This window comes from Ascaphus truei, chromosome 3 (genome assembly GCF_040206685.1).
Source record: "Ascaphus truei isolate aAscTru1 chromosome 3, aAscTru1.hap1, whole genome shotgun sequence".
Lineage (NCBI taxonomy): Eukaryota > Metazoa > Chordata > Amphibia > Anura > Ascaphidae > Ascaphus > Ascaphus truei.
Window position 1 is genome coordinate 235,004,407 of NC_134485.1, and position 14,295 is coordinate 235,018,701.

Here is a 14,295-nt window from a genome sequence, read left to right on the forward strand (position 1 = left end):
CTGTAAGAGATACATATAATGGTACATATAATGGAGACCGATTTGGGTGAAATTATATATTGGCATTATTGAGTCTGTTCCTTTATCCAGGCAAAACATACAAAAATAACAAACCACCTATCCCTTTGTAAGGGCTAACTTACTTCCCCAGACCCTATCTGCAGGACTGGAGGGATATTCCCATTACCAGCCTATCACCTCAACATCTCAGGAGGTGCTTTAAACAGGTGGCCTTCCATGTCAATCTTTGGCAGGTTCCTGTGTCCTCTGTGTCCAGGAGATTTAGGTTTCTGGGTGTCTTGATCTCAGCACAACCTTTGTGCTCAAGTCAGTGTCTATGTGCAGGCTTCTCTGCTCTTCTTCAGTCAGCCCAAATGTGAGCTAAGGAATACCTCTCCTGTTTCCAACTTTTCTTAGAGCTCTAATGTGGCCAGGTGGAGTCTAGTTAATTGCCCGTCTGCAATTAACCAGCTCCCTGCTGGATTTAGAGGCAGTTTCTCTCAAACAGTGATAAGTCCCTGTTACAATACCCATAATATTTGTAATGTAAAATAGCATGTGATGCTATAAGCTTTGTTAATTTATTTTTTAACATGCATGCAAGTTGAATGGGACTCTGTCACGATAACACCTTTAACCTATTCAGTTGCATTAACAATACAGCAACCAAGGGGTTAACTTTCATTTTAAAAATACTTATTTTTCCTTTGTCTCCTGTGAGGGTAACATGGGTTGTCAGGGTATCTGCATTGATGGGCCAATAAATCAATGAAAAGGAAGTAACTGGTACCAGTGTACAGATGTAACAGAGATTTTATAATGATGCTCATCTCTGATAGGAAGCAGACCCATAGGGCTGAGGTAGGGGTATATGATCACCGACCAGAGCCTGGGGACAGAGTCCTGTTAGAGTAGTCGTAATCCAGGCAGAGGTCAAGACTGGCAGCAAAGGTGCAAAGTCAGGATACAGGCTGGGGTTAAGGCAGGCGGCACTGAAGCGGTGGTCAGGGTCATGAATAGGCAAGGGTCATGAATAGGCAAGGTGCACGAAATCAAGGGGCCAGGAACACATGCATAGCATACCATGCTCAGTGAGGGGCTGGTAATTACTGACTGCTATTTAAGCCCTGGAACAGGTGAAACCAATTACTAAGTCCAGGAAGAGATCTGCCAGGAACCACGAGGCAACAATGTAAGGGCAAGTTGCAGGAAAACCCTGGACTGGAACCCTTACAGATTTGATCTGGGCATAATGTCTTAAAAGAGATATAAAAATTCCCGTGCCCTCTACGGCCATCTGACAAAAGGACCATTCATCACCTTTTGATTTACAAAATGTATGATAATTCACATCTGGTGCAAGCCACAAGGGGGGTGCTGTGAGGGAGCGTCCGGAGGTTCCGCTGTGGCCCTATAGCACAGGACGCCGCCATGTTGTAATGGGCATTGCGCAATACTCATGCGTGACCGGAGGCACGAAGAGAGTTCACGCATGCGCAGTGTAAGCGTACGAAATGGCTGGCCAATGACAGGAGGCTCTGAAGTAAATCTACAATCCCCATGAGCCTCAGCAGAGCCACATGACACCAGGGAACGAATAGGAGTGAAGAGTTTGCTGGCAGGCAGGAAAGGGAAGCATGGGGGAGAGACCACACTAGCAGAAGGTGCCAGAGTAGCAAGGGGAGAGGTAGTGTGTGTGCAGGGGGTCAGTGACCCAACTGCGTAGGCCAGATTTCCCCTCAGGCCTAGTACAGACCCTGAGTCACCATTAGCTTGTGGTGCTGCAGGGACAGCCCTAGAGAAAGAGACATTTTATTCCCTTATTGTATTAGCAGGCAGGGGCACAGTGTTCTTCCTGAGCTGCTGTGTGCGAACAGTGGTTTGGGCTCAAGCTGCTGGACATTTCCAAACTCGTGAGAGACTACGCTGTATCGGCAGATCCTTTTCGAAGTCTGTTACCGGCTGCTGGAGTAGTCGGAAGGTATTTAATAAGTGCACCAACACTTATGTGTTGATCCCACCTTGGGGGAGGGTTCTTTGGGGACACTGGGTTGAGTGACCAAGGGACTGAGTCTATACATTGGAAACGGTGTGGGGTGCACGCGGTGGTGGGATGTGACATTACTCAATGAGGAGAGTGGCCAGGCCACTGGTGTATATTTACTGAATATCAGCTATTCATGTACTGTGACTATATGTGTTTTATCTCTAATAGGTGTACGCTAAGGTTTTGCGATTGCTTATTAGTAAAAGTTTACAACGTTGAGGCTTGTTATCATTATTCTTACCTAGAGTAATCTTTCTTATTGGGGATCCTGGGTAAGTGGAGGCGCTGCCAAGAACATATTGTTACCCCAGGCTCCCAGTTAGCGGAGGCCCAGATCTCGCTGAGCCAGCAGGTACACGCAGCATTAGTAGTCTCTCTATATCGGCAGGAAAGAGGGCTACATATATATGTCAGATATTTATTTCCCTCTCAATATTAGGAGTAGCTCTGTCAAGACTAATTTCTATGCCTTCAGCAAAATCATCTGAATGCAATGATGAGGGTTGCATTATTCTAAGGGATACAAGTAGAGTTATGGGGTATTTTATACTTGTAACGGATTTTCTGACCTGGCTGACCCACCCAATCTCACATTGGCCCCTGTGGTCTAACCAGTTCCCATTACATAGTCATGTCTGGTGGTGCACCTGTTGGCAACAGGACTCCTGAGTCTCCCGCATGATGTTGTGTGGGGAATGTCAACCCAGACAGGCAGCTGAGGTAGTGTGCTTGAGTCCTACCTACATACAGTGCAGCGCCTCCACCTCATCAGAATCTCTGTGTCCGCAAGGAGATGGTTCTGATGAGTAACTCCTTCTTGGTGGTGCCTTCCGCTGGAGAGTAACTTCACACTCACACAGTGGGGTTGTCTTTGAACAGGGCATCTTTATTGTTGCTTGGTGGTATGGGCAAGCTGCCCCTCACAGCTAGCAGCTTAGCCGCTCATTCCTTTGCTGCACTCCATTAGGAAGGTTCCTTCTCTAATAGAGTTGCTCTCCACCTCTCCCCTTAGGCTAAGGCCCCGCTCCCAGAGTCAGCGCACCTGCGCTGCTGACAGGCGGTGCGCTGAGATACACAGACCGCGATCTGCGGTCTGTAGGGAGCGGGAGCCGGAGCGGGAGGTGGGCGGGAGGTGGGAGGTTTGATCGGGAGGTGGGCGGGAGGTGGGAGGTTTGATCGGGAGGTGGGCGGGAGGTGGGAGGTTTGACAGGGAGGGGGGGCGTGGCTTGAGCGGAGGGACCCGCTACTCTCCCCCCCCCCTCCCTCCACGGACTCGGGCTGGAGCTGGAAGGTAAGTTTAAACACACACACGCAGGCACTCATTCATACACGCGCACACACACACACAGGCAGGCACTCACACACTCATACACACACACACGCGCGCACACACAGGCAGGCACTCACGCACTCATACACACACACACACAGACAGAGGCAGGCACTCGGGCACACACACACACAGACAGGCACGCACTCAGACACACACACAGAGAAAGGCACTCACCTGCTTTCACTCCACACTCCTCCCCGCTCCCCGAAGCCTCTCCTCCTCCCGAAGCCTCCCCTCCCCATTGGCTCACAGCCACACACGTCACGCGTCAAAGCTAGAAAACACCATTCTCTGGTGTCTCCAGCGGCTGACGCGCTACAGCGTGTAGTGCTCTGTGCAGCCAGTGGGGACCGGGACCGGCTCGCGAGGATTCCCCTGCTGGTGGGGAACTCGCGACCCGCCGCCCGCGCCAACGAGCGCAGCGGGACCGAGGCCTTAGGGAGATTCACCAGCTTGTCTCTCTGCTTTGAGCTGCACAGACTCACAGCTATTGCATCAGACACTGCAACACTGTTGCAAACCTCCACATGACTCTCCTGAACAGAGTCAGAACACCAACTGAACTGAACTGAACTGCTAACTTTAGGCAGTGCTGTGTCTTATATCACCTCCAGGAAAACAGACACCCTCTGTGTCACTAATCGTGGACACACAGCATGTTGTCACTTCCTTTGGGGACATATGACACCTCACCAGGGTTTGAGGGCAAACCTCCATGATTGTTACTGGCAACCCTGCATACTTACCAGGATTACTGCCAGCATGAAAGAGATATGTACACCAATTTTACACATGGCTACATACTCTTAATTTCATTTGAGTTTAAAATTATTCTCTCTCCCAGCCTTAAATGTGACGAAAGATTGATGAGTGTTAGATAAGACACACCCACAAAAGATTGGTCTGTCCTTGTCACATGCGCAAAGTTTAAGCTTAAAAAGGATGAATTTGAGTACATAAATCAGAATATTTCTAAGGGATGTTATAGCAATAACATGCAAGGTCTCATACCTTTAATTTTAGGGCCTTTGAAAGGATCAATATTGTTCTTTAGTAACGTATATGGTCTGTTTTAGTCTTTTATTTGATGAAACTCTGTATATTATATATATTGTATGTTTTTGCAACATTCTTTTTCTGTAACAAGCACTGTAAACTTTTCATATATTAAATTGAAAATGTAAAATGTACTGTCTTTGCTCTAATTGAATCTAGTACCTTTTTGAAGCGGCTAACCACATTTTTGGACACATTATGCTACATTTGTTCTAGTAAACTGGGGACAAGGAACTCCTCAGGCTAAAACCTTAAATTATTCCTTGTGGTGGAAGCGTAATTGACGTGTAGTGTGATGGTTTTTGGGGAGTTATTGCTCATTATTAGTGACCTGTGTGGTGGTCAGTCAACTGATAGCTGGATGTTTTAACCCTTTTCACATACACAATCACCTGCTCACAAGCGGGGTGTTCAGGACAGGCTCTTTCCCAGAACACAACCAATGTGCTGTTCCCTTAAGGTTCTTCTGTTCCCCCTAGTACTCAAATAGTTTACTCAGATTTTAGATATTTGGTTGCATCAAACTTTTGTCAAATTGATTATTAACAAGGCAGACATTAATGAATATATATGAGGATCTCTCCATAACAGTATTTATTTACACACTGGGATGGAATTTTGCTTCTAGCCATTTTAACATAAAAATTGAATAAATCACAAAAGATCACCGGGCCATACTCCAGGTGAGACCAGGCTTAGGCCGAGCTCATGGTGGTGGCGCGGGCGCGCGATACCATGCGCACCTCTGCGCGCAATCCTGCAGCCCCAGCGATGTGTGCGCTAGGCTGCAGGAGATTGGGGAGACGATTAGGGGCGTGGCGGGGGGCATGGCGAATGCGTCACGGACGAGTCACGGAGCTGTTTTGCTCTCATTGACTGAACCCGCTCACGTGATGCTGACGTCACACGACTGCAGCCCAAAATCTCAATTTGTGTTGTCTAGGCAAAATTTAGCAGCATCGACGTGTGCAGCGCCGCGGACACTTTCGGAAGTGCACTCACGTAGCGACGTCGCCACCATGAGCTCAGCCTTTAAAAAATGAAGGAAAGCTAGAAGGACTACTGGATCAACAGGTATCATTTTACACTTCATATAATACAATGCATATAATAGCTTATAGGCAGTGTTCGACAATTGTATACATTTACTCGCCCGGGGCGGGTAGATTTAACCCCCGGGCGAGTAAATATTGGCACAAGCAGCACACGTGTATTTTTTAAATTTCCCGCGCTCGCGCTGGAAAAAAAAAAAAAAGCCAGCTCTTTGATCACTGCCTTCGCTCCTCCCCCGCCTCTCAGCAACTTCCCCATCTCAGCTCTTCCACTTCTCCCCCTTCCGCCAGCCAGCCCCTTCCACGCCTGTCTGCCTCAGGCCCCTGCAGGGCCATCTGTCACCCCCCCTCCCTCCCATCGGGCCATCCACCACCCCCTCCCATCGGGCCATCCACCCCCCCCTCACCCCAATCTTTCCCGGCCTCCGTGACCCCCCCCTCACCCCACACGTGCCTCTCCCTGCTCTAAGCAGGGGAAATCCCCTGACCAGGGCCTCTGCCTGCTCTAAGCAGGGGAAATCCCCTCACCGAAGCCTCTCCCTGCTCTAAGCAGGGGAAATCCCCTCACCGGAGCCTCTCCCTGCTCTAAGCAGGGGAAATCCCCTCACAGGGGCCTCTGCCTGCTCTAAGCAGGGGAAATCCCCTCACAGGGGCCTCTGCCTGCTCTAAGCAGGGGAAATCCCCTCACCGGAGCCTCTCCCTGCTCGGTCTAAGTAGGATACTGCGGTGTCGGCGTCCCCCTCTGGAGGGGGCGCGGCCCCTTGCAGAGGCCCTCCTGCCGTGCGGAGGCCCCCGCTGCCATGTGCGCCCCCCCCTTCCTTGCAGAGGCCCTCCTGCCATGCGGAGGCCCCCGCTGCCATGTGCGACCCCCCTGCCTTGCGGGTGAGTGTTTGTGTGTGTGAGTGACAGACTGTGTGTGTGTGTGTGTGTGAGTTTGTCTGAGTGAGAGTGGGTGTCTGTGTCTGTGAGTGTGTCACCCTCTCTCCCTCTCCCTGTGTCACCCTCTCCCTGTGTCACCCTCTCCCTGTGTCACCCTCTCCCTGTGTCACCCTCTCCCTGTGTCACCCTCTCCCTGTGTCTTCCTCTCCCTGTGTCACCCTCTCTCTCCCTCCCTCTCCCTGTGTCACCCCTCTCCCTCTCCCTGTGTCACCCTCTCCATGTGTCACCCTCTCCATGCGTCACCCTCTCCGTGTCACCCTCTCCGTGTCACCCTCCCTCTCCGTATCACCCTCCCTCTCCCTGTGTCACCCTCTCCCTCCCTCCCTGTGTCACCCTCTCCCTGTGTCACCCTCTCCCTGTGTCACCCTCCCTCTCCCTGTGTCACCCTCTCCCTCTCCCTGTGTCACCCTCTCCCTCTCCCTGTGTCACCCTCTCCCTCTCCCTGTGTCACCCTCTCCCTGTGTCACCCTCTCCCTGTGTCACCCTCTCCCTGTCTCTGTGTCACCCTCTCCCTCTCCCTGTGTCACCCTCTCCCTCTCCCTGTGTCACCCTCTCCCTGTGTCACCCTCTCCCTGTGTCACCCTCTCCCCGTGTCACCCTCTCCCTGTCTCTGTGTCACCCTCTCCCTGTCTCTGTGTCACCCTCTCCCTGTCTCTGTGTCACCCTCACCCTGTCTCTGTGTCCACCCTCTCCCTGTCTCTGTGTCACCCTCTCCCTGTCTCTTTGTCACCCTCTCCCTGTCTCTGTGTCACCCCTCTCCCTGTCTCTGTGTCACCCTCCCTCTCCCTGTGTCACCCTCCCTCTCCCTGTGTCACCCTCCCTCTCCCTGTGTCACCCTCCCTCTCCCTGTGTCACCCTCCCTCTCCCTGTGTCACCCTCCCTCTCCCTGTGTCACCCACCCCTCTCCCCTCTCCCTGTGTCACCCTCTCCCTGTGTCACCCTCTCCCTGTGTCACCCTCTCCGTGTCACCCTCTCCGTGTCACCCTCCATCTCCCTGTGTCACCCTCCCTCTCCCTGTGTCAACCTCTCCCTCCCTCCCTGTGTCAACCTCTCCCTCCCTCCCTGTGTCTCCCTCTCTCCCTGTGTCACCCTCTCCCTCTCCCTGTGTCACCCTCTCCCTCTCCCTGTGTCACCCTCTTCCCTGTGTCACCCTCTCCCTGTGTCACCCCTCTCCCTGTCTCTGTGTCACCCTCTCCCTCTCCCTGTGTCACCCTCTCCCTCTCCCTGTGTCACCCTCTCCCTGTGTCACCCTCTCCCTGTGTCACCCTCTCCCCGTGTCACCCTCCCTCTCCCTGTGTCACCCTCCCTCTCCCTGTGTCACCCTCCCTCTCCCTGTGTCACCCTCCCTCTCCCTGTGTCACCCACCCTCTCCCTCTCCCTGTGTCACCCTCTCCCTGTGTCACCCTCTCCCTGGTGTCACCCTCTCCGTATCACCCCTCCATCTCCCTGTGTCACCCTCCCTCTCCCTGTGTCAACCTCTCCCTCCCTCCCTGTGTCAACCTCTCCCTCCCTCCCTGTGTCTCCCTCTCTCCCTGTGTCACCCTCTCCCTCTCCCTGTGTCACCCTCTCCCTCTCCCTGTGTCACCCTCTCCCTGTGTCACCCTCTCCCTGTGTCACCCTCTCCCTGTCTCTGTGTCACCCTCTCCCTCTCCCTGTGTCACCCTCTCCCTCTCCCTGTGTCACCCTCTCCCTGTGTCACCCTCTCCCTGTGTCACCCTCTCCCCGTGTCACCCTCTCCCTGTGTCACCCTCTCCCTGTCTCTGTGTCACCCTCTCCCTGTCTCTGTGTCACCCTCTCCCTGTCTCTGTGTCACCCTCTCCCTGTCTCTGTGTCACCCTCTCCCTGTCTCTGTGTCACCCTCCCTCTCCCTGTGTCACCCTCCCTCTCCCTGTGTCACCCTCCCTCTCCCTGTGTCACCCTCCCTCTCCCTGTGTCACCCTCCCTCTCCCTGTGTCACCCTCCCTCTCCCTGTGTCACCCACCCTCTCCCTCTCCCTGTGTCACCCTCTCCCTGTGTCACCCTCTCCGTGTCACCCTCTCCGTGTCACCCTCCATCTCCCTGTGTCACCCTCCCTCTCCCTGTGTCAACCTCTCCCTCCCTCCCTGTGTCAACCCTCTCCCTCCCTCCCTGTGTCTCCCTCTCTCCCTGTGTCTCCCTCTCTCCCTCTCCCTGTGTCACCCTCTCCCTGTGTCACCCTCCCTCTCCCTGTCACCCTCTCCCTCTCCCTGTGTCACCCTCTCCCTCTCCCTGTGTCACCCTCTCCCTGTGTCACCCTCTCCCTCTCCCTGTCACCCTCTCTCTCCCTCCCTGTGTCACCCTCTCTCTCCCTGTCCCTGTGTCACCCTCTCCCTGTCCCTGTGTCACCCTCTCCCTGTCCCTGTGTCACCCTCTCCCTCTCCCTGTGTCACCCTCCCTCTCCCTGTCACCCTCCCTCTCCCTGTGTCACCCTCTCCCTCTGTCACCCTCTCCCTGTCCCTGTGTCACCCTCTCCCTGTCCCTGTGTCACCCTCTCCCTCTCCCTGTGTCACCCTCCCTCTCCCTGTGTCACCCACCCTCTCCTTGTGTCACCCACCCTCTCCCTGTGTCACCCTCTCTCTGTCACCCTCTCCCTCTCTCTGTCACCCTCTCCCTCTCTCTGTCACCCTCTCCCTCTCTCTGTCACCCTCTCCCTCTCTCTGTCGCACTCTCTCTTTGTCTCTCATTCTCTCACTGTGTGTGTCTCTCATTCTCTCTCTTTCTCTGTGTGTCTCTTTCTCTGTGTGTCTCTCTTTCTCTGTGTGTGTGTGTGCCGCTCTCTGTGTGTGTGTGGGTGTCTGTCTGTCTGTCTCTCTCTGTCTCTCTCTGTGAAGCGCCGACGTCCAGACACTGGTTAAGGGGTTCAGGAAACTAGACATTCACATCTGGCTTTTATTTCTAGATCCGACATTGACACACACACACACACACACACGACTAATTGTAGTATAATATAATACAATAAATACATTTATGTCAAAAACGAATGTTGTTCTGACTAGGAATTTATTAAATGTATTTTATTTATATATTTTATTTTAAAGCGGGGTTGGGGGCGGGACTAGGGGCGGAGTTGGGGGTGGGACTAGCGGGCGGAGTTGGGGGCGGGACTAGGTGGCGAGTAGATTTTTTGGTTGGGCGAGTAGATTTTTGGGTGATTTGTCGAACACTGCTTATAGGTATAGTGTATGAAGTCTGTATCACACACCACATGTTGGTTACTGTTGCAGTGCATTTCATGTCCAGCAAGTACAATTAATGTATAGGGTTATGTGTTGTAACGGAGTATATAGTTAGACATGAAAAATTAATATAGAATGCAAAATAAAGCTTTTTTTACCAGAGAGGATCAGACACTATTCTTACTATAAGCAATCAATGAGTTCACTTATGGGTTAAGTGACTGAAAACATTGTGGCTTTCTTATTAATAGAATGATTTTCTCTTTTCTAAATGTTGAGCTTCAGGTTGTATTAGGGGGTATTGAACTCAACAAGCTTATCATTGAAGCAAAATTGCAATTCATTTCAATCTGTGAGTGTTTTGTGCCTAGGAAATGTGCTGAGATGGATGGGTGACCATATTTGTGTGAAGTCTATGTTAGAGAGTCCTTTAATTGCCAATATTAAAACCAACACTGTCACAATCTTTTTGTACATTTCTGCCTCGGACCTCGGCCCATAGATGCGAGACGTTGTCGGTTCAACTCAAATCTATGGTGTTATGGAGGGCACAGATTTGTAACCTGCGAACCTGACCACCTTTTATGAAAACATAAACACCTTCATCAAGCTTCAATGTTAATTTTTGGTCAGTTATAATCTGCCTCGTGGGTGGGATCTGCCTCACATTATAGTGCAGGTCTTCTAAAAGTGTTTTCCTCCCAATTAGCCAATTTACGAGTATTTTTTTCATCTTGATCATTTATTTAATTGTAATATAACCCAATAGCTTTCTGTTTTGGATAAATAAATTAATGTTTTAAACGCATAATTATCATTCATGCCTGGTTCCTGTAACTTTGGAATTAGCACTGCACTCTCTCTTCTGTTAGGTGCAAGCTCCAAAATACAGTATAGTATTCTTTAAAGAAGCAAAATGATTGCATATATGGACATTTTTCATGGTATATGTATGTGCTGCTGTAGTAAAGGCCATCATACCCGCTGATAGCGCAGCATATCACAGAGTTACCATAGGATACAATGACAGTGATAACACAGAACATCACAGTATAGTGTGCCATTACACTCCACCTGGTGTAGTAACCATCATTACCATTAGCTCAACAACTGACCTTTTCAATTTCTCCTTAAAACTCATCCTTTATGAATTGAATCAAAATCAGTACTTATATAGGGAGGCAGTGGTAGACATATTTTTCTATCCCCCCAAAATGCCAAATGTTAGATTATAATAAGGTTCCTTGATAAGTAACAAAAACAAAATACATATTTTCCTCAACACTGAGTACACTTTAGCATATTCTATTACTCAATTACACTTAATTATTATTTACCCTTTAAAATATATATATTCCCACGTTGCAACCACAGTTGATACATAGGGGTCTATGTCCCAGATGGACATAGCTCCATTAAATCACGTGACTTTACCTAACTTGGTAACGGATGTTATTTTCCCTGAGTTTAATGGGTATCCACTAAATTTGCATATAATTAAAATAATGGCAGTTAGTTATCTTAGAATAGGCTCAACGCCCTGTTAAGTGAGCACTACCTTGCATTAGCTTAATGAGAGAGCGAAAGAGAGATTTTAGTAGAGTCCCAAGCACTATATATATCCCCTCAAACTTCCCCCAAATAACATACTGTACGGAGAGACCCCTGTGCTCAAAAAGGAATACCTGGGAAATATCCAAAGTATATGTAAATGGCTCACACCCCACATCTCCTAAAAGATTTCCATAAGATCTATACTGACAATCCTAAGGCCCCATGTTCCCTTGTAGTACCCTTGAGGTACTAGTGTCAGGCCCAACTGGATCAGAACCCACAACCTCTCCTATTGCAGGACAGCAGCTCTAGCATTGAACTATCTCAGATGCTCTATTGCCGTGCTGTCACCGCTTACTTTTCAGCTCTACTGAATCATTTAAATATACGTTACATGTCTCATTAGCATTTCTCCAGGTTTTTAAGGCATGTTTCCTTTTCAGCATAGGCGTCTCTCCATATATTATTTGAAGGCAGGTTTGGGATATATACATATGTAATACTGAAGAACTCATTTATTCTGCACTATATATAAAATGAATAGACAATACCGTTCTGTGGCCCACGAAATGCTTTTATTTGTGCGAACTTTCGGGATACACTAATCTCCTCTTCCGGTGATGTTACAATGAATAAAGCAGCAAGGTTAAACTTACAAACAGCGCATATACTGTAGGAATGTTATCTGTGACTAAAACCTAGCCCCCCTTACCCCCCTTTGTGTAGTATGCGATTTATAACTTGAGGTGTTAATAGTCCCTGAATGTTAGGGATGTAAGTGTGTGTGTATGTATGAAAATTTTAATTGGTAAAGAGCCAACAGTGTATACAGCGCTTTACAAAAGGTGTGTGTGAAGTGAGAGTGTATATCAATGGTGTGGGTCGGTGTGGAAATGTAAGAGGCTGTAACATAACTAAAAGTGTATCTAGATACTATGTGTTCTTATTGGTATATAGGGATGGTATTGCATAGGGTATTTGTATGTGTAAGAGACAGCTGTGTGTGTGTGTGTATATAATATATATACAGCACTATATATATAGCACTGTATGTATGGACATGGCCTTTAGCACTCATGGGAAGAGAGATCTCATGTCAGAAGTGACTTATAAAACTTCAGTCTCGGTTTATTAAAGCTCGGCTAACACAGTACCGATACCTCTACATCTCTCTGTCTCTCTGTCTCTCTCTCTCTCTCTCTCTATATATATATATATATATATAGAGAGAGAGAGAGAGAGAGAGAGAGAGAGAGAGAGAGAGAGAGAGAGAATATATATGTAACCCTTGTTCCCCTCCCCCCACCCCCCCAGACTCATCTGCGGTGTCTAGGGTGCGTGAGGCCCAGGGGTGAATGCTCCAAATCACACAGTCTTTGGTAAAAGCCACAGGGTCTTTATTGTACTCACAGCTTATTAGAACAGCACACAGCAGCAATAGTACACAGCAAAACACGTCCTTCGCAGTGTACAGGATCAGTCTCCTTCTCCTCTCCTTCCCTCCAAATAGTTCTCCTCAGGATGGTCTGAAGGGGGTCTTTGCTCCCTGCCTCCACCCTCAGCCAGGGCGCTCAGGGTGGGGCTAGCTCTTCCCTCACCCCCTAAACAGGATGAGGGGCACTGGTCCACCTATAACTCGCTAGGCCCTACTCCTCTGGAACCTAGGATCTAGCTCACACTGTCTGACTGTCCAGTCAGACACTCCAACTCGAACCTCTGCCTTTGGACTGACTGAGAGCGCACAGGCACTGCAACTAAGTTTGGTCAGCCCCGCCCATCATGACATCAACAGAACCTCCCCTTTGCATCACGCCTACAGCAGAGTCAGGCTTGTATCTATCAATCAGGCAGGGCTTACAAGAGGGGAAAACTCATGATTACTACTGAGGCCTGTCATTAACAGGACTTACCACAGTAGTAGGAAGATGTTATAGCCCATGCTGTTTACAGGGGGCTACATATATATATATATATATATATATATATATATATATACAGTGTTCGACAAATCACCCAAAAATCTACTCGCCCAACCAAAAAATCTACTCGCCACCTAGTCCCGCCCCCAACCCCGCCCCTAGTCCCGCCCCCCAACCCCGTCCCTAGTCCCGCTTTAAAATAAAACATATGAATAAATCCATTTAAATTCAAATATATTTATTGTATTACATTATACTACAATTAGCCCATGTTACGTGTGTGTGGTGTGTGTCTGTGTAAATGTCGATCTAGAAATAAAAGCCAGGTGTGAATGACTAGTTTCCTGAACCCCTTAATCAGTGTCTGGACGTCCCCGCTTCACAATATCTAAAGCAGCAATCCCGCCTGGGATCTTACCTGATCCGTAGTCCCTCAATGTCCAGGTACCCTCATTCCCGCAATGTTATACATTGGAGGGAATGTGTTCCCTACCTGTCTTCTGGGTTAGGGGGGGTTCCGATGTCTTCCGTGTGAAGCTTGAGTCAGATCTGGAAGAAAGCAGAATAGGTTATTGCGGTGTAGTATAGGGCAGTTAAGATATATAGGGTAAGTAAGAGATCCAGAAACAGAGTGAGAGACAGACCAGGGAGAGGGTGAGAGAGAGAGGGGGTGAGAGAGAGAGGGTGAGAGAGAGAGAGAGAGAGAGAGGGTGAGAGAGAGAGGGTGAGAGAGAGAGGGTGAGAGAGAGAGTGAGAGAGAGAGAGAGTGAGAGAGTGGGGGCGAGAGACAGGGGGCGAGAGACAGGGGGGGTGACGGGGTGATTGAGTGGGGTGAGGGTGATGGGTGACGGGGTGATTGGGTGGGGTGACGGGGTGATTGGGTGGGGTGACGGGGTGATTGGGTGGGGTGACGGGGTGATTGGGTGAGGGTGACGGGGTGACTGGGTGGGGTGATTGGGTGGGGTGACTGGGTGATTGGGGGTTGGGGTGATGTGACACTTCTGATATCCTACACACACTCTCCCACGCACACACACTCTCCCACACACCCATATACACACACACACACACACCCATATACACACACACACAAAGACCAATATACACACACAGACCCATATACACACACACACAGACCCATACACACACACACACACACACACACACACACACACACACACACACACACACACACACA

The 14,295-nt window shown here is 49.7% G+C and overlaps 1 protein-coding gene across 4 annotated transcripts in view; it reads left to right on the forward strand.

Moving 5' to 3' along the window:
* ST6GAL2 (ST6 beta-galactoside alpha-2,6-sialyltransferase 2) overlaps positions 1-14,295 on the forward strand; it is a 115,622-nt gene that overhangs the window by 22,905 nt on the left and 78,422 nt on the right. The window contains exon 2 of one of the 4 annotated variants that reach the window (XM_075590357.1): positions 5,380-5,510. The exons of the other annotated variants lie outside the window; for them this stretch is intronic. The gene's annotated coding sequence lies outside the window, so the exon portion shown is untranslated. The remainder of the gene's footprint in view (positions 1-5,379; positions 5,511-14,295) is intronic. 4 annotated transcript variants of the gene reach the window in all.